At 38.0% G+C, this 25,477-nt stretch overlaps 1 long non-coding RNA gene across 3 annotated transcripts in view; it reads right to left on the minus strand.

The window, feature by feature from the left end:
• Positions 1 to 23,684, minus strand: part of LOC122840236 — a 103,644-nt gene extending 79,960 nt beyond the window's left edge. For all 3 annotated transcript variants that reach the window (XR_006372190.1, XR_006372189.1, XR_006372188.1), the window contains exons 1-3: positions 23,629 to 23,684; positions 23,357 to 23,478; positions 14,602 to 14,668 (exon numbers count right to left, since the gene is read on the minus strand). This is a non-coding gene — a long non-coding RNA (uncharacterized LOC122840236). The remainder of the gene's footprint in view (positions 1 to 14,601; positions 14,669 to 23,356; positions 23,479 to 23,628) is intronic.
• Between the last annotated feature and the right edge of the window lie 1,793 nt (positions 23,685 to 25,477).

Below are 25,477 nucleotides of genomic sequence, written 5' to 3' on the forward strand. Positions count from 1 at the left end.
AGAGTTTGAATATTTTCCCCGGATAATTACGTTTACAAGCCTCTTTGGTTAAAAACTGTCTATAAATTAATCTTAAACATGGTTAATTATCCTGTTCATCAACATTCACCACTGAAATGGCAATGGTACAGAAAACAGATGAATGGATGTTGCTTTAAGATGCAAATCAGATTATCTTGCTTTTTCAGTTGTAACTGCAGAGAAATATGATAACAGAATAATATTTAGTGGATGTTAATTCACCAAAAACAAGTTTCACAACTTAGAAACACAGAAGAAGGGTTTGTGTTTCATGCCTTGAGGGTGTAAAGTCCCTGTAAACAAATGTTAGAAGACAGCAACATTCAGGAGCAGAAACATGACGAGACTGGAAAATAAAAACAGTGTGGCCAGCAGAGCAGTAAAGGTCATGACCTCTGAAATCAGGCCGCAGCTCCAGCAAATTCCAAGAAAATAAAACAGATAAAATCCAAAAATATACAGCAAATATGCTAAAAGAAATCATTTGAGTTTAAAGACAACTGTTTAAAAAAAATCCCAATGCTATTTAAATAGCAGAACATCTCTATTAATGTATGCATGACATGATTTTTTTTTTTATAAAAAAAAAATCTTTTGGACCAAGACTGGATCCAGAGTTAGCATAATTAATTTGTGCATCTAAACGATAGCTTGCATATAAACTTGTAGTTTCCTGACAGATTGATGAGACGTTAAGCACTTCAAGTTGGTTCATGGACACAAAAAGTCCATTAAAATCTTATAAAACCATCGGGATTTTTTTGAACGTTTCCCCCTAACAGCCAGATTTCTCTCGGATAATGTGAAGACGATCTCCTCTGTCTGTTCTCACTCACTACCTCCATCATTTTTCTGAATCTAGGTGAATGCACAGGGCTGCTTTCATAATCATTGTTTTCAGTTGAATTTGTCATTACAGTTTGTGAGCCGGTTTAAAAACACTGTCTAGTCTCTTAATATGACCAGCTGCTGTTTAGAAATCCAGACTAAGACAATGTGTGGAACTCCTGTTTATAAAACCTGATCTCAGATCAGAAAGGAGATTTCACAAACACCTGTTCTTTCAAAGAGTGTTTTTAAATCAAACTGCTGATATCAGTGTGTGCTGTAATCCTCCACAGAAACTCAGAGTCCCTCAGAGGGAGGATCAGAGATCTACAGAGAGAGAAATGGAAAGAAAAACCAGTTCATTGCTGTTTTTACAAAGCCGGCTCTCACACGCTGCTGGTTTAGCGCTGCGACCGCGGTGCTGGAAAACACAAATGTGTTTGCCTGTGTGTCTGAACCGGTGGTTCCAAACTTCTTCTCATTAAAAATTATGAAGCCACCTTCGGTTTGGGGCTCTTTCAATATTGCAAAAGTACACTTCGTCCCGCAGCAGATTTGAGCTTTAACTCAGGCCCGCCTCTCAGGTCTGCAGAGGATTCTCCGAACCTCTTTGGTTCAGGCAATTTATTATATCATGTTCTAATCATGATGAACGTTTACCAGGTTTTTGGCATGCGAGAGAATAAAACAGCTGAAATTAAATTAAAGAAAAGCTGGCTTCAGCTTCATCTTCTACTCAAAGCATTCATTTTTATTTATTTTGAGAACTTTTTCCCATTTGATTTGAAGTGGCTGTGATGATCTATAAGGTAAAGATGAGCAATATGTGTTCAACTGTAACTCTAGATAAATAAAATAATGCAACAGTAACATGGTATGTGTGTTGTGTGTAAGCACCTGTTGTTCCCAGTTACATTCACAATTAATTTAGATAAAATATTTGAAACGTCCTGAGTGCTGTTTTAAGAGGCTCTCTACTTAAGCTGAACATGGATCAGTCAGAAAATGTGACTGTTTGTTTCATCTCATATAAAGTGCACTTAAGACAAAAACGTCCCGCATCAAATCCATTCGGTACGATCAAAGATCGCCAGTTCTCCTGCAGCTGCTCAGGCTTCTAGGGAGAAAAGTAGCTCCAAGTATTTTGGAAAGCTGTCAACACTTCTAAGTGATAGTCAAGAAGAACGATTACCGGAGCATTTTGGATGAGATTTAAGGGGTGCCAGTGCAGCTACCACTAAAAATCCAGCACACAGTTATTTTCAGAAATCAGGAGCCCACTTTGTAGTTTATGATGTTGATGTAAATTCATAATGTTAGAAATGGAAAAGTGTGTAAAAGTGTGAAAATATGAGCAAAGTTCAGCCAAACGTTGTTGAGGAAAAAAATGACACGTTTAATGAAACATTAAATGTGGATGAATAGCAGAACGATCAGCCAAAACAAAATACCAAAGTCTGTAGCTCACAGGTGTCAAACTCAAGGCCCGGGGGCCAAATCTGGCCCGCTGCAGCTTTTTACACGGCCCTCTAGACTCCAACCAACATCAATAATTCCCTTCAGTTTTTCACAAATCCACAAAATTCACACAAAATCAACAAAGCTCCTCATTTTTTCTGATTTTACTGCAAATTTTCTCAAAATTGGTCCAAAACATTGAGTTTAAGTGACTGTTGCCTCAGCCTTACTTGATATCAAGTTATAGTCCGTAACTGACACAGGGAGTAATAAAAAAATCACATTCAACATCATACATCAGATCAAATATTGTACAAATTCCTTACAGACCTTTCTAAATTGGCACCACAAAATCTGTAATTTTGATTGCACTGAAACACTAAAACAATGTGTTGAAAATGCTGGAGCTATTTGTTTTGGCTAAAATATGACTCAAAGCTGCATGTACTGGACAGACAGGGACTTAAAATCCTCAGATGGCAGCTGCAGTAAAATATTTGCATTATTATTGTTTGGATAAAGAGGTAATTAATATTTAAAAAATGATCAGGTATTTTGTATGGAGAGGAAACATAAAATAAAATACCTGATCCTTATAAACAACAGCCACTGTTATCTCAATCATCTTGCTTCTGTTTTTACTCAGGGTGTAACTGTGTCATAAACTTTATGTCTCTTTCCTCAATTTGAATCGTTTTCTTCATTAAATAAAAGTAAAAAGAACCGCTTAGCAAAACTGCAAACATTAAAACCTTTGAGTTTTTCCACTTATTTCACATCTAAGCAGCGATTGCAAAAATACATTGAAGTAATGTGTTATACAGGAGCAGCACATCATGGTGTAACACAAGAAAGCTGAAGTTGCTAAGTAATACAATAACAATGGAGCCGGGAGATGCCGAGTCAGCAGGGGAAGCCCACTCTCTTTCTCAGACTGGCATTCAGAAACACAGACAGGTATTTAAGACTTAAACAAACATTCACTGTAAGGGTAAATATGAGTCATTTCAAAACCATATCTGAGTCCGTAGTGACCGAACCCTCTGCTGACCACACATGTAAATTTGAATGTCCAGAGTTTTATCTCAGCGATACAACAGGGTAATTCCAGTTTTGTGCTGAAGAAGTAAAATGCTGGAGAGTTTTCACCGTCTGCACTTTATGGTTATTCACCAAAATCCCCTGATTCCCTGGGAAAAGTTTTCTGTGTTTGTAAATGTTGTAAACATCGTACAATGCATAACTACCAAAGTCATTTCCACTCTGTTTTATGTTTTGATCTACTTTGTTCTATGCATTTTCTCCAAAAACATAACTAGAAGTCAAGAGGGAAATGGAAAAATAATGAGATGAATAAATCTGCTGAATGGTGGTAAGGGAACTTCAATATGTTTGCACTGTGACAATAAAAAGGAAAATGAAAATTATAGTGGACAGTTAGCATTTGTGGAGGTTCGGGAAAACAACGACCTGTTAATATCTGAACTCGACATTCCTCTAAAAACACACAACTGCCTGTTCTAATCGTGCAATAATCAAATATACATTAATAAGTCCAGGATTTTCTTTGTTTCCTCTCTGTGAGTTGCAGCAAATCAGCGACAGGTGAAATAAAAGCTGCTTCTGGATTGGATGCTTTGTAAACACAAGTCAACTGAGAGTCAAGCAGCATTATGCCTACATATTTCAGCTTTTTTATGCATTTGAGGTATATTCTAAAATCTGTGAATAGGTAAATCCACAAATCCTCAACCACCACTAGTGGTCCACTGTAGTTTACTTACTACTTCACTTCAATCTTCAAACATTATTAACATATTTGATTTCAAAACAGCATTACAGCTGTAGTAGGTTATCTTAATCCAGTTGGTTTGTGTGCTTTGGTTCCTGAAATCTCTAAAATCCTGAGGTGTTCAGGGGAATCTGGTACACCTGTGTTTTCTGCTGGCACCTGAAAGCACCTCACCTGAGTCGTTTAGAGATCACATGTACAACTCCTTTTTATTCTCCAGCATCTGCATCGACAAGACGCGGCTCTGTGAGTTAGCAGAGCCGCGTTCACGCTGCAGATGTTTGTCATAAATATTCATAAAGGGGCCTAATGGCAATCATTACTCCAGTTCGGTCTCTTTGCCTTGGCAGGGCCCCCAGTGCATCCCGCTGCCAAAGTGTCTCTTGAACTCTGCACTCTGGTGGCTGCTGTGATTGATTGGGACTGTCATTGCGGGAATCCTCCAGTCGCGCTCGCTCACACGGCCGGCCAGACAAACATATGATAAACACAAACACGGAGGTACCACACTGGCACGGACAGTCAGCTTACTCACTAATGTGATCAGCCATCAATCTCACAGTCCCTACAAGCTTTCTGAGTGTGGGCGTGCTCTTACGTTCTTGCAGCCGCTTGTTTACATCCTTTTCCTGCCTATAATCTTGTGTGCAAAGCTAAAAACAAGCATGACTGATCTGAGGTCAGGATGGGTGGAAGAGGTTCACCTAAGGATGCCAGAGGAAGAAAAAAAAACAAAAAAAAACAGCAGAAGACGATGGATGCTTGAAAGACTTTAAGAGAATGTGGGATGTTGACTAAGAGCTTAACGGCAGCCCAAGATGGATCATGACCGGTCTAAGTGTAAAAGCAGTAATGGCAGGCTATAAAAGGGTGAAGGGTCTGCTCCTTTCTACCTCTTTCCTCCACATTTCTTTGGTTTGTGGCTGAAGGCCGACGTCTCTCTCTGTGACAACAATCTCTTCTGAGAGCGATCGCTTCATAACACCAGAGGGATTAAAGCGGCTGTGGGTTGCCTCCAAATGAGACTCGAAAATCCACAGGAGACACACAGAGGAAGTGGAGGCAAAGACAAGAAGAAAACACTTATTTTGGCAGGCAAATAACACAACTTGATGAATAAACAGAAATATAAATCTTTCAGAAAAAAAGCACAGGCGGAAATCTCACAAACACACATCAGATCGACTCGTTTCATGTTAAATTTATATTTGCTTTCAGGTCAGATCTCTTTAGAAATACTCCAAGGCTTTTGATAGCCGGGGAGTAAAGCTGAAGTTCTTTCCTGAAAGCAGATCCAGATTTGATCCACCGAGGCGCCTCTCAGAGGGCGCCATGTTGGGTCGCAGTCAGGTGGCCCAAATTTCAATCTTTCTCTTTTGAATTGAACCATTTCAAAGTGTCTCCTGGAACGCAGCAGTAGGCAGACGGTTGGACTTTGAAGACAAATGGAAGAAGTGAACATGCTGCAAACGGTTGAAAACACAGAACATCAACCAGAGGACAAGACTTGCATCTAGTCTTTGCTGTTACATCTGCTCATGTGGTTGATATTTGATCAAAAGGAGTTTTATTTCCGCCCTTGCTGGATGTACTGGAGGGTAAAAGTGGAGCGTGCTGGTTTTGATTCCCCTCTGTTGACGCACCAAAACACACAAACAACAGTTTGTCCCAGAATATTCCACGATGCTCAACGGGACAGAAATGCTGAAGGGTTTTGAGTTGCACCTTGTGGGGTTTTTTTTCTTCCATTGCTCTCTCTGACTTGCAGAACAAAGTAGGGCAGCAGGCTGGGGAAACATTGATTAATCAGCTCCTGGGGGCCTTGCAGGGCCACGCGGGGCCCAGCGTTGCACATGAAAGCTTTGGGAAAGTGAGCACTGGATCTCTGGTTCCTGACTGAGATATGACGTCTTAATTTGTCTGTGTCAGGATCAAGAAGACAGAAAGTGGAATGTGCCGTGTCTCGCAGTGATTAATCTCAGCTTTGTGTTTCACAACAGAGTTTTAAAGGTGTCTGATATCCTGGTTGGGTCAAAGGTTACAGGCGAATTGCTTGTTGAGAAGGAAGGTGAGCCGCAAGAAAATCTATACCGCTCCAGTTTGTCACCGGTCCAAGGTATGCACTTTATTATCTCAATGTGAATTTCTTACCAGTAACTTCTACATAATACATTAATTTAACGTTTTAAAGATGTTGATAATTCAGTCTAATGCTGATTTATTTCAGTTATTTCATTAAAACTGGGAAATCATTCTTTCAAATTCTCAACTGGGCTTTGGATCAAAATCCTCTCAAGCCTGCTTTAATTTTGATCCAGTGCACTTTTTCCTTCCACTCATCTTTCCGATGATGTGTGAACGTCCAGCTTCAGCAATGACCTTTCGGGTTAATGACTCGCCTTTGAAGTCAGCAGCCTTCTTCATGATTGTGTCAAATCATACATTTTTTAAACTAAAAAACTAACTTTAAATTTAAAAAACTCGATGAATCTTACGATCTAAATTTTGCGAGAAACTGAATTTTTAAGCTTTCATTTGGTACACAGGATTTTACTTTTTTAAATTTAATTACCAAATTAAAAATTATTTCTTGCTGACACTATTATTTATATCTAAGATAGAAAAAAAATACAGGATTCTTTACTGTATTTTTATGTTTCAAAAAGATTCTACTGTAAGAGGATCAAATATTTGCCTCAAATATCAAGTTACAGCAAATAAATAGTAGAAGTTGTTGCAACTTTGCCTTGTAATCCGATCAGAAGAGTAGACCATCTGACCACACAATCAGCAACATGCATTATGGGTAATCTCCTGTCCTTTAACTGATGCATCTGATCAGGATGAAGATCACAGTCTTCTTCTCCAGTTAAAAAAAGTCGACTGCAACATTCATTATCATACATTAATTGCTGTTGATAGTCATATTTATGAGATTTTATTTTTTACGTTGGGTTCTTTGAAGATGTGGCGTGTTAACAGTTTTTTAAGCGACTTCCTTGTCAATGTTTTCATCAAGTATTTTTGAATTGATTTTTTTTTTTTTAGACGTGCATCTTGTTTGTGTTGACATGTAAAAGAACGTTTGCCATAAAGCAGACCTTTGTTTCAACAATAAACAACAGATGGCAGATGCTGATCCGCGGATATCCGCAGAAGTTCCCTGAAGACGTCGCCTGAGCTTCGGGTTCTTCCAGACATTCTGGCATTTATTAAAGAGCTGTATGTGAAAAATCCAAAAGAGGGAAAAACAAACTCTAAAGATGTAATTCCAAACAGTATACACTCAGGGCTGTCTGTGAGCTTGAGAAATTTACACATAATTGTTTCAGTATGGTCCAACGGCATCTGTTTGTTGGAAATAAACACCAGTTTGAGAGGGGAAAAGGTCCTGAAACCCAATATTCTAATTGCTTGAACTTCGTCCATCGGCTCAGTGTTTCTGCTTTAACAAATCAGAACTTTTGTTTTAAAAGCAGGAGTCAATTGGACGAATCAATCAGTCATTGATTTCACTCTGTGGGAGTTTCACAGAACAAAACATGCCAGAAAAACTGCTGTACAGAAATTAGCATTCTGTATTTTCTGCCGTCTATTGAACAACCTCTAAGAGCAAGAATGTTTCTCTCAAACCTGTAATCTTCCAGTGTTGCCTTTAATATGTAAGAAGTTATTATGTTCCAGAAGGAATTATTGCTGCTCTGTTTCGCCAGGACCACAAAGCGTTGCTGTGCCAACACTCGTTTATGGACGAGGCAATCATTTCGTCTGATCATACCTTACAATGCAACGTGTAGGATTTATTTTGAACTCAAAAACATACAGTTTAATACACCACTAAATTATATTGTTTATGTTTTGGCTTCTGGAAATACTTTCAGTCTGGAGTAAACTTCAGTTTAAGGGAGAGGTCAGGATTTTCATAGTTTCTGTTAAAGTGAAAAATGTAAAAACGTTCTTAGAGCAGATACTTTTAGCAACCCTTCAGTTTGACAGCATTTAATTAATCTCTTCATCTGTTCATTTAGTCATCTGATCTTCTCATTTTAGAGCTTGATCTAGTTTTCAACAAATAAAACATGACATTATAAAATCAATGCTGCATTCAGGGTACATTTTAAGCAAAAATAATTTCTGTACATATAATTAATATTTCACCTAAAGTGAAACACTGCTTTGTTTGATTAAAGGTCATCACAAAAAAAATCTTCAAGTTAATTAATCCACTGCATAAAATCCTTAATTGTCCTTAACAACCCAACAACCAATCTGTTGAAATGTTCAAAAATCATGTTGTTTTTTGTATGGAGCCAAAAAAGGGTCATAATTATTGCAAATAAAAACACAAGTTGAAGCAGAAAAATAAAACTTGAATCTGAACATCAAATTTTAGATTTATGACCTGAAAACACTGTTTAATAAGGAAATTTAAAAAACTTTAAGTTTATTTAATTGTAATTAGACTTCATATTTTACATAGTTTTTGTTTCAGTTTAACAGACTTCAGATCTTCAGATTGAAGTCTGTTTTCTAATTAATAACGTTCAGGTTATTTTTGTCTGACTCAAATTTTGAGCCCAATCTGAAAGGAGGAAGCATAAACGTGTAATAAAGAAAATACAATTAAATCTTTTTATCATCAAAAAAGGTTGAAACATTCAGTTTCACCTTTTATTTTCTAAGTTTCAACTAGCTTTTTCAAACGTACAGTAATTATGACCCTTTCCTGACTCCGTACCACAGAAAACTGGTAAAATGTTATAAGCACTTCGCTTAGTCACTAACATAATTTTTTTTAACCAATCAAATCAATCCAAATACATCTGCTCTTTTCATTCAAACGACGTCAGGCCAAAGAGTTTAGTTTGGCCAAAAACACACAAATTGCTAAATAAATTTTAAAAAGAGTCATTGTCACTTTTATCACCTTATTTTCCTCCAGGTTTCTCATTATTTATGTCTATTTGACATACTTTTATTGCATACTCTAACAGAAATCAGTGTTATTTATTTTATTGGTTGTTCTCTCTGACAGATTTTTTTCCTGTACGGAGTATTTGCCACTGACTTAATTCCCTAAAACTTGCCAAGTCGTTCTGGAGTTCCCTGAGTTCTCAGCCTGACACGGTCACACACATCCACTCAGGACGTGACGCAACCGCGCCAGCCTTCATTACGAGGCCAAGGTTGCCAGCTCTGCACGGTATTTTCATTTAACGTCAGTGGCTGGATATTAAAAGGGGCAGAGTTAGGCCCCTCCAAGGCAACGTTCACACTTCTGAGCCATTAGCCCCAAGAGGTGCATCAGTCTGCTCTTTAAGGGCCGTCTGCATCTGGTTTTAGTTAAAAAAGCGTCATAAATGTGAAGTGAAAATATGCCAAAGTCCTGACAGACAGATGGTGCAGTAATGATTTTTAGAGTTTGAGCCAGCCGGTATAGGAGGAAGTGAGCAGGGCCTGCTCAGACTCATGCCTCACTGCGTTTACTGTCGCTAACACAGCTTCTTTCAACGCACAGCCCTGAAATGTTCATTTTAACCTTCAGGAGGATAAACTGTTTCAAGTTTTTCTACTTTCTGAGAGCAGGGAGGGGCAGTGGGGTGAATTAGGTCCAAATTGCAGCATATTCAGCCAATATTATTTACATGGCTGTCGTTCTGACTTGCTGTGGGGCCACTCAAAGCCCCTTTTTATTTCCATTTCTGCTGACAGCTTCAGGCTCATCCCTGAACTGGTATAATTTGCTGCTCTGCCTCGCGGTGCTCCGTCTCGAGCCGAGGCTTGCTCCCCGCCTGCTGCTGCTGCTGGATTCCCACAAACACACGCAACCCAATCATGACTGCAAGGCATCATTTTCTTTCTATCACTTTCCCACAGCTCTTCCCTCCCTCCTCTACGTTTTTTAGCTGAAGCGCTTTGAAACTTACAGTAGATTTCTGTGTAGGAGTTGACCAGGGTGAAAGCGGCGGGGCTGGGAGCCAGAAAGTTCAAACACATTGTAAAAAGACACCATTTATAACAAGATATGGCAAACATGTCGTTATCAAGCCCTTCTACCGACACGGAGCTAAAACAAGTGATTAGAGATCACACAGCCATCTCTTCACTCCTCGTTCCTTCAGTGCAAATCTTTAAGGTAGTGACCTTTCACCTCCTCTACTTCCACAGAAAAGTTTTTCTAATGGTTTTAATTGTTGCTTTTCTCACAAAAGACGCTTAGATAAATAATAATCAAACTTCAAGGAGGATAAAATGCAAAAGCGAGACACAGACGTACTCTGAGGTCTGGGCTTCGGCTCGCAGACGTTTTTGCCACAAATCAAAACATTCCACATGAGCGTGGAGATGAAGAGGAAGCCCACGGGTGAAGCCTGCTGCGATTGTCTCCTGCTCTCTGAGCCCTGCAGGCATGCGAGGTGCCTCAGTCCTTCCTGCCTCCAACAACACGGTGTCTGCAGCGCCGCGGGAGCCGACTGACACCGACTGACACTGACTGACAGCTGGTGTGCTTCTGCTTCTGATGAGCTTTCTTCTGTTTTTTTCCACCTTCTTCCCATCTGCCGGCTCCCATTTGTGTCTTTGAGGGCCTATTCACATTTTATTACAATATCTTTTTCTCTCTTAAAGGTCTAGTCGCCCGTCAGTAACTCCTAAAGTTGACCAGGGACAGGTAAAGTGAGAAACATCAATTTTATTCATGTTAAAAAATGAAGACGCCACATTAAATATTAATTTCTCATTGAAGATATCATCTTATAAATAAGGTTGTCTGGTCTTATTTACATGTCTTGGAAATAACTTGATTTTGTTAGATGAAACAACAAAAACTTTGCCCATTTCACAAAAGTAATTGTAAAATTTAGTTTGTTTGGTAAAAACATCAATGAAACCTTCTGCCAACTGGTTTCTGCCATTGGTTTAAGGAGGGTTTTTCCCCCAATCCTCAAGTTTAAAGAGTTTATTCCATTTATAGACCATTCCCCAAGCCCCACAATAACTGAAATGGATAAAGATACAAACTTAACTCTGGCCAGAACTTTCTACTTCCTAATTGTCCACTGGTGGCATGTTCTGGGACATTGCTGGGTCCAATTCTGAGTCCTGGGCATGTCGAACCATTGTTTTTCTAAATCCTAAACTTGAGAATAACTTTCTGTCAAGAACTGAAGATGAATAAATCCAATTTTAATTGGTAACAGGTGAATTGGGTGTAAAAATAAAGCAGCATATGCCTATGATATATGAGGGATAAAAAAAGCTGAAATATTTGATCATTTAATTCTTGCACAAAGCACAAAACAATAAAAAATACTTAAGAGGTCAGTGAGGACTTTTGTATAAACGTATAAAGGTCAGAGCAAGAAAGCAGCTCTGACCTGCATCAAAGCTGGTCGACGCTTTGGTGCAGGTCAGAGCTGCTTACGAGTAAGTCAATGGGTCCATTAGGATTCTGGGGTCATCATGACAGTGAAGGGGTTAAAAAGAGTAACCAGCTGGAAGCTTAACATCTATACCTGAATCCATAAATGTTTGGTGTTTCTATCAGTGCTAACAGTCCAGCTGTTTCAAGGTATGTTTCTGGAAACAAAATAAAGTGAATTTTTATAAATGTAATATCGGTTTTGATTTGTCCTGTGTAGGAAAATAATCTGCATACTAATAAGAACATAAAGACTGGTTAATTTTATTGAACTTTCTGAAAATGTCACTATAGGTTAAGTTGGTGAGTTATTACTAGTTATTAGTTATTCATGTTAGATTTAAAACTAAATCTCACTTTCTTGGTCAGAAGTTATTGTGGATCACCTCAAGGAGTTATTTGTATTTTAAATTTTACAAAACCAAACTCTTTGTAACGGTGTGTTTCATGAAAACCAGTGTGTGGTATTCCACCTTTGACTAAATGGTTCAGTGCTCAGGATCCATCATGGAAACCCAGACATTCCTCTTTCCAGCCAAACTATCCAGCAGATTCTGGGAACTACACGCCGTTTGCAGGCCAGAAGGGATACATAGTCTCTCTAGTGAGTAGTGGGTCACCTCCTAGAGTGATTTTCCCAGAAAGTCTCAGAAAAGAAGGAGTCAACGAGGCAGATGTGGAGGAGAGAGAGAGAGAGAGTGTGTGAGTATTTCAAGTCCCCTCTGTCAGAGCTTCACCACCTATTTCTAAGGTAGCGCTGGGCCACTGTACATTTTTCAAGTTTGTATCTGAACTGCAGATGAAGACTGTTTTGTCACGTAAACAAGATACTTGAAATCTTCTTCTGGGAGCAGAAAGGTACCCCAAGCTTATCTGTAGATCACACATACAACATCTAAAAGTGACTCTTTACCATTTCTGTGATCTTTTGCTAACAGGTTATGGTACAATGTCCCTTTGACATGGTATAAAAGACTTCCCCATCTCCTGAATCCAACAGGGAAATCAGTAACCGGCAGCTATAGCTCACCTCTCGAATGTTAGCTTTGCCTCCCAAAATCCCTACCTGTCACTGTGAAGGGACAGATTCTGAAAATGGCTCCAGCTTTCTATTTAAATCCATAACCTATGTGAAGGATAAAAGTTAATGACCTCTGCATCTCATTTTCTGGGGTCCTGTCCGTGCCCCCACTTCCTTCAAGATCACCCTGCAGCTCAATGGGACAGAACAGACGAGAGGAGCCACTGTGCCGTGGAATATATAATGACATCTTCTGTTAGAGCCCTGAACGGTTATAGGCCATAAAAACACAGGAGCTCATCTTAGAAATCCATGGTCAAAAAGGAGATGTGGACAAAAGGAGAATAGCCAGCATGCAGCTCTTTGGTATGTATAAATATCTTCCCTAAACCTCCAGTTTAAAGTATTTCCCATCTGTTTCAGTTGTTTATAGCCGCCTTGTCTTTGCTGTACAGTGTGAATCTTAATGTTAACTCTCCCTGCTCTTGTAGCTAATGCGGCCTGGCCTCAGTGTATTATCTTAAAGTATCAAGGGTTGTAAATCAGAGGACTAGGGGCACTCTAAGGAGGCTGAAATTAAATCAGCGTTTCCTCCCATCAGCACGAAAACTGAAACCTAACCCCGAGATACTGGGAAACACGCACACACACACAACGACCCGAGCTCACACATCCAAAGCCGTTAGCTCCAGGTACTTTAACCCTGACGGTAGAGCTGGGTGGGAGCCAGCGCTTTCAGTCATACACCCAAATTTTCACCCTGCTCCCACTTTTTTTTTCCCTGCTCTGACATATAGCTTTGGCCAAGCTCCCAAACCTAAATGGCTGAAGTCATATATATGCTGCTCAGTATGGGGAGCTTAGCTGAGTGGTAGACCAATTTGTGAGAATAAAAACGCAGCCATATGGCTATACAATTTCAGTCCAACGCATAGAGGTGAAGCAGATTAAAACCCAAAGGATTTATGACTTATAAAGTTTGAATATTAACTGTAACCGACAGCATTGTAGTTTTTAGGTGGGCCAGACCTTATATCCTGGGATTACCAAGCCCGTTGAAGGTTTTTATTGATAGAGCTTTCAGGAAGGCGGATGAAAAACTGCATATCAAGGAATGAAGGACAGGCTTAGTGTTAGCTCCACACACACTCCAATGCTCATTAACATTAACCTCAGCACTTCAACAATGTCAAGTACCATTAGGAGGCTGATGCAATGCAACAGAGAGCTGGTGTTACAAATCTGAGTGTGTCCCCATCACACAGACCCTGGCACTGTGTCTTGTCTAGTCTGCATGAATTTAAATAGTGCATTCATAAAATCTGCCATGCAACAAATCACTGCTGTTTTTGCTTTGCTTTTGACACTTGCTTGACACAAAAAGCTGTTTCAGATCATCAAACTAAATTGAGGAATAAAGTACAAACCAACAACTGGCTTGAGTTGGAGCAATGTTGTCTTTGCTTTAAACCAGACATAACAATATGCCCTGTGTATCAGCAAACCACAACATATTTTTTAAAAATGTTCTTTTTGTTTTAGAATCATAAACACTGACAGGGAGGAAAATGAAACTTCAGATGTTGATTTCGGTTCATTTCTTACCCTGGAAAAGTGACTGATTGAAGTATTTGTGTAATTTTTGTCGCCCAGCAACTGCTGGGAAGATTCACTCTAGTTCCATGTCTTCTTCACTTGTGGTTAATGGAAACTTTGGCTTTCCAAAGCTTTCCAGATAGACAGATATTAGTGACTTTTTCTCTCGTCTGTTATTGAACCTGAGCTTAAGGGAATGGTGTGTTTTTGAGGTTTCTTAGCATATTCTATGCAGGTTCTATTGAAGTAAATTTCTGATTGTACAGAACTGATATAATTCAGATTGAGATGTGTAAAAAATATGGTTTATCATGCATAATTTATGATTTTAGCTAACAGGGTTGTAAGGGACTGCAATTAATTTTTCACATGGAGTTTGGTTGGTTACTTATTGTATAGACAAGGTTATATGTGTCTGTTGTTAAACAAAAACTCAAAAAATAAGAAATTTAATAGGCAGCAAACCTGTCAAGGGTGCATCCTGTACCTCAGTCAATGAGCGCAGGAGATGGGCATCAACTCTTCCATGATGCTGCAAGGATAAAGGGGAATAGTTAATGGACAAATGGATTAATGGATGCACCTGAGTCCTGCTCTGTCGGTAAACCGTGGGTTAGCCCAATGCTATCAATGTCACCTTAACAGTAGCTCTTATTTTAAGTTTGTTCCTGCCAAACTTCAGCTCTTCAGAGAAACTGTATTCCCTGATGGCACTTTAACTGTTTTAAAATGGATCAAAGACAAGAACTGTGCTAAAATAATCACAAATCTGGTGAGAGACACATACTGAGAGCTACGCTGAGCTAGCATAAAATTCATGAATGCTTTTATGGGAATTAAAAAGTTACACAGGGCTTAAATACAACCTCTGATGATCCAAACATGTATTTTGTACATGAAAGACTGCTTGAAGAAATTGGGGTTCATGTTGGAGAACAGCTTACCTTTATAAAATTGTCCCGGCTTTAGAATCGACAGAGATCTTTAGGAGAAATGTCAGCAAAAGTTTATCTACAATCAAACTGTGTGGTTCTAAACCAGAAAAAGGCAGAGGGCCCCCTGGTGGTTTGGAGTGGATTTCTGCCTCAAATATCCTGGTGTAATGGAGCAAGAGATGCATGGATAGATTGGATGGAACAAAAACGAGAGTATTGTTCTATTTTGAAATATCATGCAGATCGATATTAGTGGCTCTTTAGAGTGAACAATGTCTGCCTAAGAGATAAAGTGAGAAGTTGTTCCAGTCACTTCACACAGTAGAAGTTAATAATCAATGGACAGCGATTATCACCTGTTACTTCAGGGGTTTTCAGAGGAAACCCCCCGAGATCCAGAACTAACACTTACTGCAGGGAGTATTGGTAATTTGTTCTGATTTAATCTGAACAAATAAATTTAATTCTTTTTGGCACAACTTTTAGCATTTTCTTACGGTTCACCAAAAGGACTTTCATTCATTTATCTTCTGCATCCTGCTTGAGTTAGGAATTTCTAAATAATATCAAAGACATATTAAGTTATAAACTTGATCTCTTAACCAAAAGCAATTATAAAAGCTAAATTCCTGAGAGGTTTTCAAGATAACCACAGAAAAATAACACTCTTTCAAAAACGTATTATTTTATTTAGTTCTGCTCTTAGAACAGCAAAAATATCTGAAATTAATCTTCTTTCCCCACCAAAACTCTCCTGGGAAATCATATGTGTTTGCAAAATTTGGTATAAATAACCACAAATCAGAAGTGACACTTAGCACACAAATAATAATCAATTGTTTATTCCTTCCTTGGGAACTGCAAACTGCGGGGTAGATCAATAAACACGAACCAGACAGTCTCTTAATGTGCTTGGGTTTAAGTCAGGTTTCCTATACAGCCGTCTCCCCTGAGAAAACATGAGACCCTTTTCTCCATGGTGTGGAGATCAAAGCAACATTAGGTGCAAAGCTGCAGATGACTGATTTCCTTGATTGCAGATTTAGAAAATGAGCAATGTGTGTTAATGCGTCAACCAAAGAATTTATTTACATCTAATCAAATCAAAGAACCTGAATGATGGGAGGTTGAAGATATCAGTGAGTAATCTAAGCTTAGATTTGGATAAGTGTAGCACCTTTTATCTTAATATTATTATTATTATATGTCATGTTAGGTAACGTCATGATACCTAAAAACCTCTTGGTGCCATCTGTTGTCCAGTCTAATAATCAAAATGATCATCATCTTTCTCAAAATAAAGTTATATTCTAAATGAGAAAACTCTACTTATCCCAAGAAAGACAAATAAAATGAAAAACTGACATGATTTTTCTTACAGTCCACTGATGATCCCAATTTGTAACTCATGCATTTATATATATTTTAGCTCAACCACATGATCCTTTGCCTAAAGCTATGCATTAGTGAGTAACAAAGCTTGCTCACCACGAACAACAAATTCCCCAAAGTTTACTTGCTCAGCCGCAGAAGATAACAAGCTGTGCACATCACTTGTTTTCTCTTGTCTGCACATCTGGCTGCACTTTGAGGGCCATTACAACGGCCCCACACATGCAAAAGAAACACATGCTGGAAACATCTCTGGCAGTCCAAAAAAGTCCCAAACTATTGTGTTTCTGTTGGGTTGGGTGGATTTTTGCATGACGATTATTAGATATGCTTCTTCAATGTCATAAAAATAATGTGGACCAGGACTTCAATAATGTTTGACAGAATATTGTGTAAGTAAAAGCCAAGCCAATCTGAATCCCTTTCTACCACTCACACGGAAAAAAAACATTAAACAAACACAAAAAAAAAGGCGTATGCTGATGGTTTGGATTTTCTGGTGCTGGTTTATGCAGAATTATGAATGTATGTCATTAATCTTTTTTTTCTTGGTTGGTATTATTTTATAAATACCAACTTGTGCCAAACTCTTACACAATCACAGGAGAGTTGTTTCTCTCTACTATCGCCCTGTGCTTAATCAAGACACCAAACTCCACTGAAGTATTTTTGGTGTTTTATGATGTAAAGCACTTTGAACTGCTTTGTTGCTGAAATGTGCTATTCAAAAAAAGTTATTTGATTAAAGTGAAAGTCTGTTGGTCAATTCCATGGTTTTGTTTTTCAATTAGCATCCATCCATGTTCTGAATCAACCTGATGTCTCCTCCCGTTGAAACCTCCAAAGTGAGTTTCCCAAACTATCTCAAGTGTTTGCTTCACGGTGCACCAAATTCTCTAATTTGGGCAGACAGAGAAAACTTATTACATCCAATTGTATCCAAGATTTTGTTGTATCAGACATGACTGATTTCCTTTAATCAAATCAATGCCTGGATTATAGCACACAAAGCCCCGACGCATCAATCCATCTCCTGTTCCAACCAACAACATATTAAAGCTGATCTGCATTAGGCAGAGACTCACCAGCAGTTCACCTTTCTGTGGAGCACATGAAGGAACCACTTTGCTGTTCCCAAACCCAAAGATTGTCTTCTAAAGTAAGGTTGAGTGTCTGCCCATGAAAACAAAACACAGGATCAACAGCAGGGAGCGACCTGGGTCTGTAGAACAACCTGAACTTGGACTTTGTGCCAAGAATGCAGACATATCTCTTACTTTGGTCATCCAAGGAATGGACTGCCCAAAGCTACATTTTCTGAACCTCATACTCCCTGCAATGCCTCAAGAACATTCCTCAATGGACATCTTAATCCTTCTCTGAATCCACAAACATACATGGAGTAACAAAACTCTGATACTCTACACAGGATTTCTGTTAAATGTTTCAAAACTGTAGTCACAGAAGCATTAGCCCATAAAATGTCAGGTAAGTTAAATGATTTTCTGACTGTAATTTCCCTTTAAACGACTTTCAGTGGAGCAGCGATTATTCCTTTCATTACTGCGAGGGGTAAACCATCAAAAACTGGAACCTTTCCTATGACCACCAATGCTCAACTGTGGCTCTTTTATCCCCAACATCCAATTATAAAACACACATCTCAAGACATCTGAAGCCTCCAGAGCAGACATGGTGTGAAGAGAAATGTGCAATATGATTCCCTCTGTTCCTTCTCAGGTTACACTGACATCTTTAGCAAATTTGTCATCATGTTGTGGCAAGAGTTTGAGAACAGAGACAATGAGCAGTTATCTCTGTCATGTCGCCGCTCTGTATTTTGAGAGTCCCTTGCCTCAATTGTGCAGATGTGCAGCACAAAGGAAAAGCAGCTCTCAGAAGAGGTCGACAACAAAGCAGATTCAACACCAACAGGCTTTCTCTGCACTTGTTCAATGGACAAAACCTGAAGTAAACTCGATTATATAAGAATTTCTTTGTTTTTATCCATCTCTTTCATGTTGGTCTCTTATTGCACAACATGCTCCTCTGACCCACCAACTGTCTGCACATTTGCATTTCTACATCCATCAAGCTTCTCCGGTATCTTCCTATAGCTATTCATTTATGAACAAATTAATAAAATCATTATTATTTTGATAAATATGTAGGTTTAAATGAATACTTGTTCCATCTTTTCAAACAGGAAAGTAGTGGTAAACATTTCTTTTGTTCTTGGCTATGTATGCACATGTTTTCTCTGTCCTACTGATTGCTTGTTTTCTGGTTTTTAAAAACCTGTTATTTATGGAAGTTATAAAACGTTGAAACAATTAATAGAATTTCGCTGTTTTTGACCAACATATTTGCTTACAATTTAGTGCACTACACCACTAATTGCATATATTAAAATTTAAGTTTCATGTGCCTCAATCTAAGTCGTTCCCGCTCAAACGCAGCGATCCGGTTTGTCTATTAAATACTTCTGTTGTAGCTGCTGGTCATTATTCGCCTTCGAAACAGTTGGAAATCCACATTAAACATGATATACTACAAAATAAGAGGACACTTGATGTCTGTGTGAAGCAAAAATATAAAAAAAATAATGTTTCAAAAATTAGGATTTTGTGACTGTTTGGCAAAACTCAAAACTTAATGATAAAACCATTTAATTTTTAAGATCCAGATTGCCCTTTTATATATTTTGTTAAATATATAAACTACTCCTTCTCTCCATCTGACAGCCCAACAGAAACTTTACTCCATTACTTTTTTTTCTGTAATCTTTCAGCAGATTTGTCGGTAAACTTTGCTGGAACACAGTGAAGAACTGACGTTACCCAGTTCTTCAGGGTTCAAAATAACTTGTGAAGAACCCTGCTGGGAAACGAGAAATGTCTTTTATGTTGGCTGCTTTCATTAAATAAATAATTCATATTACAAACTATCATCTGATAATTTAAGCTGCTTTTGTTCCTGTAAATACTTTCATGTCAACAAATACATTTTAAATTCCCATTTGTGTGACGTTGGACGTGTTGGGATTACTTTTGTTTCATGGTTGGAACATCCGTGTTTGTTCTGCTTCCATTATAACAACACTGTCAGCATCAAAGCAGCACTAATTACACCAGGAACTATTCAGGACTTTACTTCTGCAGCAGGTTATTGGTAGGTGTAGGGTGGCTCTGCCTTAAGGTTTTTTATTGCTTGTTCTATTTTTCATTTTCTCCTAATACAAAATTTTTGCTTGGAATTTTGGCGACATGTCAGTAGTTCATAGCATAAAAGAACAATGTTCGTTTTACTCAAACGTATATCTATGAAAAGTAAAATCAGAGAAATTGATCATTTTAAAAGGTCTTCTAACTTTTTCCAGAGCTTTATAAACCCATCAGAACATTGTTGAATCACTGGAAGTTGAGAAAATGAAAGTGATGTGCTTTTTAAAGAGGTATTTTTCAGGCATTGTCTCCCAATTTTATCCCTATTGATACTGGAAATTGGTCTGATTTCAGCCAAAAATTGAGTATTGGATTATATCGACCTGCATCTAAAATCTCAGATAGAAACGCAGAAACACTCCACTCCAGCATTTAGTCCAGCCCAGGATTTCTATCTAACAGAATTTTAATCACATTGGTTGTTCTCATAGCTATAGCTGCCGACTAATTACAGATTCAGATCGTTACTCATGTTAAAGTAAGTGACATTCATGCTGATATCAATATCAGTATCGGCAAATACTAAAAGCTGCAGTATTTATATCGTAACAGAAGTAAAAAAGTTGTGTCAGCACACCAATAATGATAAAATACTCCCTTAAACTTTAACAATCTGGGGAATTTTATGTTTCTGGGTCTCCACCATCAGTTTCAGCTCGAGTCCAAAAATGAAACTTAAATTTAAGTTATAAACCGCATGAAAGAATGATCCTGTCTTCTTGCTCATTAATAAATGGTGAAAATGATGAAAACATGTGCTTCGGCTAAAACTGGGAGTGTGGCAGTGAACGGATGGGAGTCATGGGACGCACTAGACGGGCAATTGAACTGAGGAGTTTCTTTTGGCAAGGCGTCAGTGCTAACATTGGTGCTACTGCTTTTAGCCACAAGTTTCAAATCAGAGCTTCAACGAGAAATTCTCAGCCAACCCGGATTGCCAGAAGATGAATGCCAGTGAACTCAGGTTCAACCCAGGCCCCCTGCTGCCACCACAATATTAAAACATAATGACATTACTATGCAGGTTTTTCACTTACTGAAAACACTTGGGACGCTCTCATGCTCTTTCAAGATGGAGAGCCCACACCGTTCTTTACAGCCCCCTGCAGACCTCATCAAGACGCGGTAGAGACCACCCATCCTGACTGATTCCTTTAACATTGAAGTGTGGGTTGCATGCTGGGTAGTGACTCTGCTGTTACATGAACAATTTGTCCAAAATGGCAAGAAGTAAATAATTACCTGATTGATGTCTTGGGCATTTTGCTGTATTCATATTTTAGGTCTTTAGGATAAGAAATGTGATTTTTGTTTTTGTGTTTCAGCTTTGATTTGCTGAAACCTGCCTGTAAAATATAATGGAGTGTAAAAACAGTACAGACTAAAGGTTTTTCATGGCTTTAGTTTTAACTTCATATTTCTATTGAACATGATGGAAAATCCAATGTTGAATCAATACTTCAAATATTTTCTGCTGCTTTTAAACTCCATATGGAAGTCTTCTGTCGTTTTCTTACACTTGGCAAGAAAACTAGTCAGTCTCTCTTTCCTGCATGGGAATATCTGCACCAGCTTCTCACTTACAGGCTGACAACTTTTATGACAGACTTCCTGCCGTTTTTAGATCGAGGTTCTCATCACCTGTCGATCACCTCCAGACTGCACTGATTATCCCATGACACAACTGTAGACGTGTTCAGCACAGGAGACAGGAAGGGGAGAATGTATCCGTGGGGTAAATTTGGTAAAACACATAACCGATTAACAGCAGTTAATGACGTATCTAATTAATTTAAGTGATTAAAACTAGCGGTGTAGATGCTACATTTTGGTTGAGGTGACTGTAAACCCTCGACTCAAATTTTCCATTTTTATCCACCACCAGATGGTTTGTAACAGAAACTACTACAACCCAAGCAAGCCTACAGGAAAATGAAACTTGCAAGAGCTCATCTCATGTGCAATGCATAACATATCATACAGTTGCGTGTTTTGAAATGGAAGCCACACCAGTTCCTTTCCGCACTCTATTACTTGTAGTTTTTCACAAAATCAAAATGGTCACAGGATTCAGATTTAAACCCTGCAATATTTATGCATGTGGAGCCCCGCTTGGCTGAGCCCACCTGAGCCACTGAATCTGGGCTGCCACTCAAAAGGACTTGGATTTTTTTATCTTGGCCTACATGCATTTGTAGGTTTTTTTTCTCCTGGCAGTTGTGAAATGAAGTCCTGTCAATTGCTTGCCTTGTGTTTGAACTTCTACAGACAGAAAAAAATATGCATTTTTGCATATCCATGTGGCTGAAAACATGTCCAGATTTAGGTATTTTATAAAGAGAACAACAGAGCTGCAGTATCTCTATTTTATTGGTAAATAAAACAAAAAAAAATGGTTTTGAGGTGAGATTGTTCTTTATAGGGCAGGGTATAAATCTTTTCAGAGAACAGATGGAAGAAACCCTCAAGAGATGATGCTATACCCTTGTGTGAATAGTAAGGGACCTATATATTTTGTCAAGGTTTGGACCAAGAAACACCACCAGGTGCAAAAGCTTAGTCAGAATATTTAGGGAAGTAAAGAACTAACGACTGAGTTTGATTCTAGCTGCTGTCCCCTTTTTATTGCTACTCAATCTAAAACAACTTAAATTTAATAAACGATTCTACATGTTGAAAACATAATCTGGTGGAAATATTGCGTTAGTAAATGAGATGTATAATTTCCGGTTAAAATAAGCCTACGTTTGGATTTCAAGCAAACATCAAAAGACACCAGAAAAATTCTCACATTTAAATAAAAATAATCCATGTCTGTGAATAATTTAGACATTAATCAAACTTTAATCAGTCCAGATTGAAAACACATTTATTTTCCCTGGTCTTCCACACCAATTAAAGAGAAACAGTAAAGGAGAGAAGAAAATGGCTGCAGCTAAATTTAAGTATTGTTTTTTTCGTTATATTATTTATTAGCGTTTCGTATCTGTCAATTTTATAATGGTCTCTTTTTTTTTCTACTTAATTCTATTTTCTGTTTTTATCATTTATCTACTTGGGATATTGTGAAGCAATTTGGTCTGCTGAGGCTGTTATAAATGTGCTACATAAATAAACTTTTACTTGAAATTGGTCTCACTTGGTCCCCTTTCCTTTTTCAGAATCAAAATTTTAATATTAAGAAATTTAAATAGCTGTCCATCCTGTTTTGGACAGGCCTCTATGGTAAACCATTTTGGCGCAATTCTGGTCCTGCAGAAAACTGTGGGTAGCCAGACAACGAATAAAACTCTGCGTTGTGAATTAAACATGCCTCAAGAGTTGCAAGTCAGCTAAAGTTATGGCATATTTAATCTGCAGAGAATGGACTATAACATTTCAGCAGCACAGAAAATATCCAGCCGACATCAGTCCGTCTTCCTCCATAACATCCAGGACCTGTCTGGTCTTATATGACAGCACCAAATGCTAATATAAACAATTACGTTACATATTTTAAATCAGGATAAAACAAAAAAAATAAAATAAAAGAAACACAAACCACCGACGGACTTGTGATTAATAATCAAAATGCATAACAATATATAGGTGTATTGCGAAAATAAAATATATAAAACTCCAACAATGAACAAGAAAGCTCAATAAAAAGAACAGATGGGAGAAACATACCTGTATAGAATGGAAGTTATTGAGTTTGATGAAAACATTCAGCAGACATCAGTCCACCTGCCCACAGCAAAGAAATGACGTGAATAGCGGTCGGCTAGGCTAGCTCACTCGTAGGTCCAACACTAGACAAACACATTAATTATTCTACCAAAATATATATAAAAACTGAAATGAACATCAGACAAACACACTGCCTAAACAATATTAAAATATTTCGTAATCTACAGCAACGTTTAAATACGATACCGACAGAAACTCCGTGAGAAACTCACCTTCTTCCATGGCGTCCAGGAATGGGCTGGTGAAGGAGGAAGTGACGTCACGGACTATGAACGCAATAACAAAACAAGACCAAACTTTCCCAAAATTATTACATACATTTTGTCTAAAAAAAAAAAGATTCCAAGATAAAAAATGAGAGACAATGAAATAAAAAAAAATTAAAATTAAAATACATAAAAAACATTTACATTTTTGGTGGAAAGCATTAGGTTTTGTTTCTTCTATGCTACATGTGCAGTCTTTTTCATTGTATATTCATGGATACTCGATATGCTTGAAGCTGTGTGGATTGGCTGACTGGGAGAATAAGTCTTAATCACTTTATCCTTAAAATGCTTTTTGACTAAGAAATTTGTCCCTTCCAATGTTCTACATGTGTACGCACAATTCAATAGGGGGTTGTGCATGGAGGAAAGCTGCATGTAAACAGCAGAAGGGCCATGTTGGGGAATCAACATTTTAAGAGAAGAGGAAATGAAGAGGTGGGAGATCAGGGATGATTTGACATCTGCCAGGTTGTCATGCTGTATTCCCAGATGACATTGACTGCAGGCTGCCTCCAGGAGCACAAAATCAATGAAATAATCGGGCATTTGCAACAGTTTGGTTGATGGTTTTATCTGGCTTTGTGTTTCTGACTTTAACATTCTCAAGCTAAGATATTTTTTTATCAGAAAACCACAGGGCATCTGAGGTCATGGCCAGCCATTCTCTTTGTCGAAGTAAACTTCACCTCACCTGAAAACAATTGATTGGCAACAGCAGGAAGAGAGAAAACACTGAAAGGAGACAGATTTCTGCAAACTTGTGTTTGTGCTCCAAATTAAGGGAACATATTGCACATCTTGTTTCATACTGTTACTGATTTTAAGCCAACTTAAAACATATATATATATATATATATATATATATATATATATATATATATATATATATATATACATGTGTGTGTGAGTGTGTGTGTGTGTAGGAAATTAAAAAACTACAGTTTAAACAACCTCAACAACAGCTGTCTAAGAAAACATCTTGCATCTTGCTGCTGGACTATATGAAAGCACATTCAAGATTAATGTGTATTTATTTATTTCATAAGGTTGGTGGAAATATACAGTGCCTCCCAAACATACTGGAACACTTTTTAAAAATGAGTAGGAAGTGATTAAAAAAAAAATAAAAAATCAACCACAAGTCATTTAAATGATTTAGGTCTGGGGACGGACATGGCAGTAGAAAAGTTGCTCTTGTTACTTAGAGTACCATTTCTGTGTTGGTTTGACGTTATCATGCTAAAAGAAAAAAAATACTGACCCACATACATGAAGTTATCTGTCAGGGCACAATCTATTTTTCCTTAAAATGTTCTTTTATCATGATGTCATTCACTCTGGAATAATATCAGACCACAGAATCAAATCTTTCACCAAATTAAACAATGGCGATCAAGGATTGGCTCATTTATTCATCCCACACCTAACTGTAAAGTTTGTTGCTAAAACAAAAATACTTTTTTCTAGGAATGTTGCATTGGAAGAAGATCCAAAGACAAACTTGTTGGTATTTCCCATTGGTCAGAGAGTCAGAGCCAAACCAAGAATTTGTCCTAGTTTTCCCCACTTAGACCTGTTTTCATCCGTGGCTCAATCTTATGGATTGAGTTATGAACTGATGAGTATAATTATAACCTTCTTCCTTTCAATCAAAGTTTGCTAATTGTTCTTTTCTGTAAGCAACAAAAAATAAATAAAAAGAGTTTTATGTAGGATAAAAATTTAGGGATTTTGTTTCTTGATAGCTAGTCCTGTACTTGCAGTTCTGCTGACAAAATTGGTTCTATTTGGA

This window comes from Gambusia affinis, linkage group LG11 (genome assembly GCF_019740435.1).
Source record: "Gambusia affinis linkage group LG11, SWU_Gaff_1.0, whole genome shotgun sequence".
Taxonomy (NCBI): Eukaryota; Metazoa; Chordata; class Actinopteri; order Cyprinodontiformes; family Poeciliidae; genus Gambusia; species Gambusia affinis.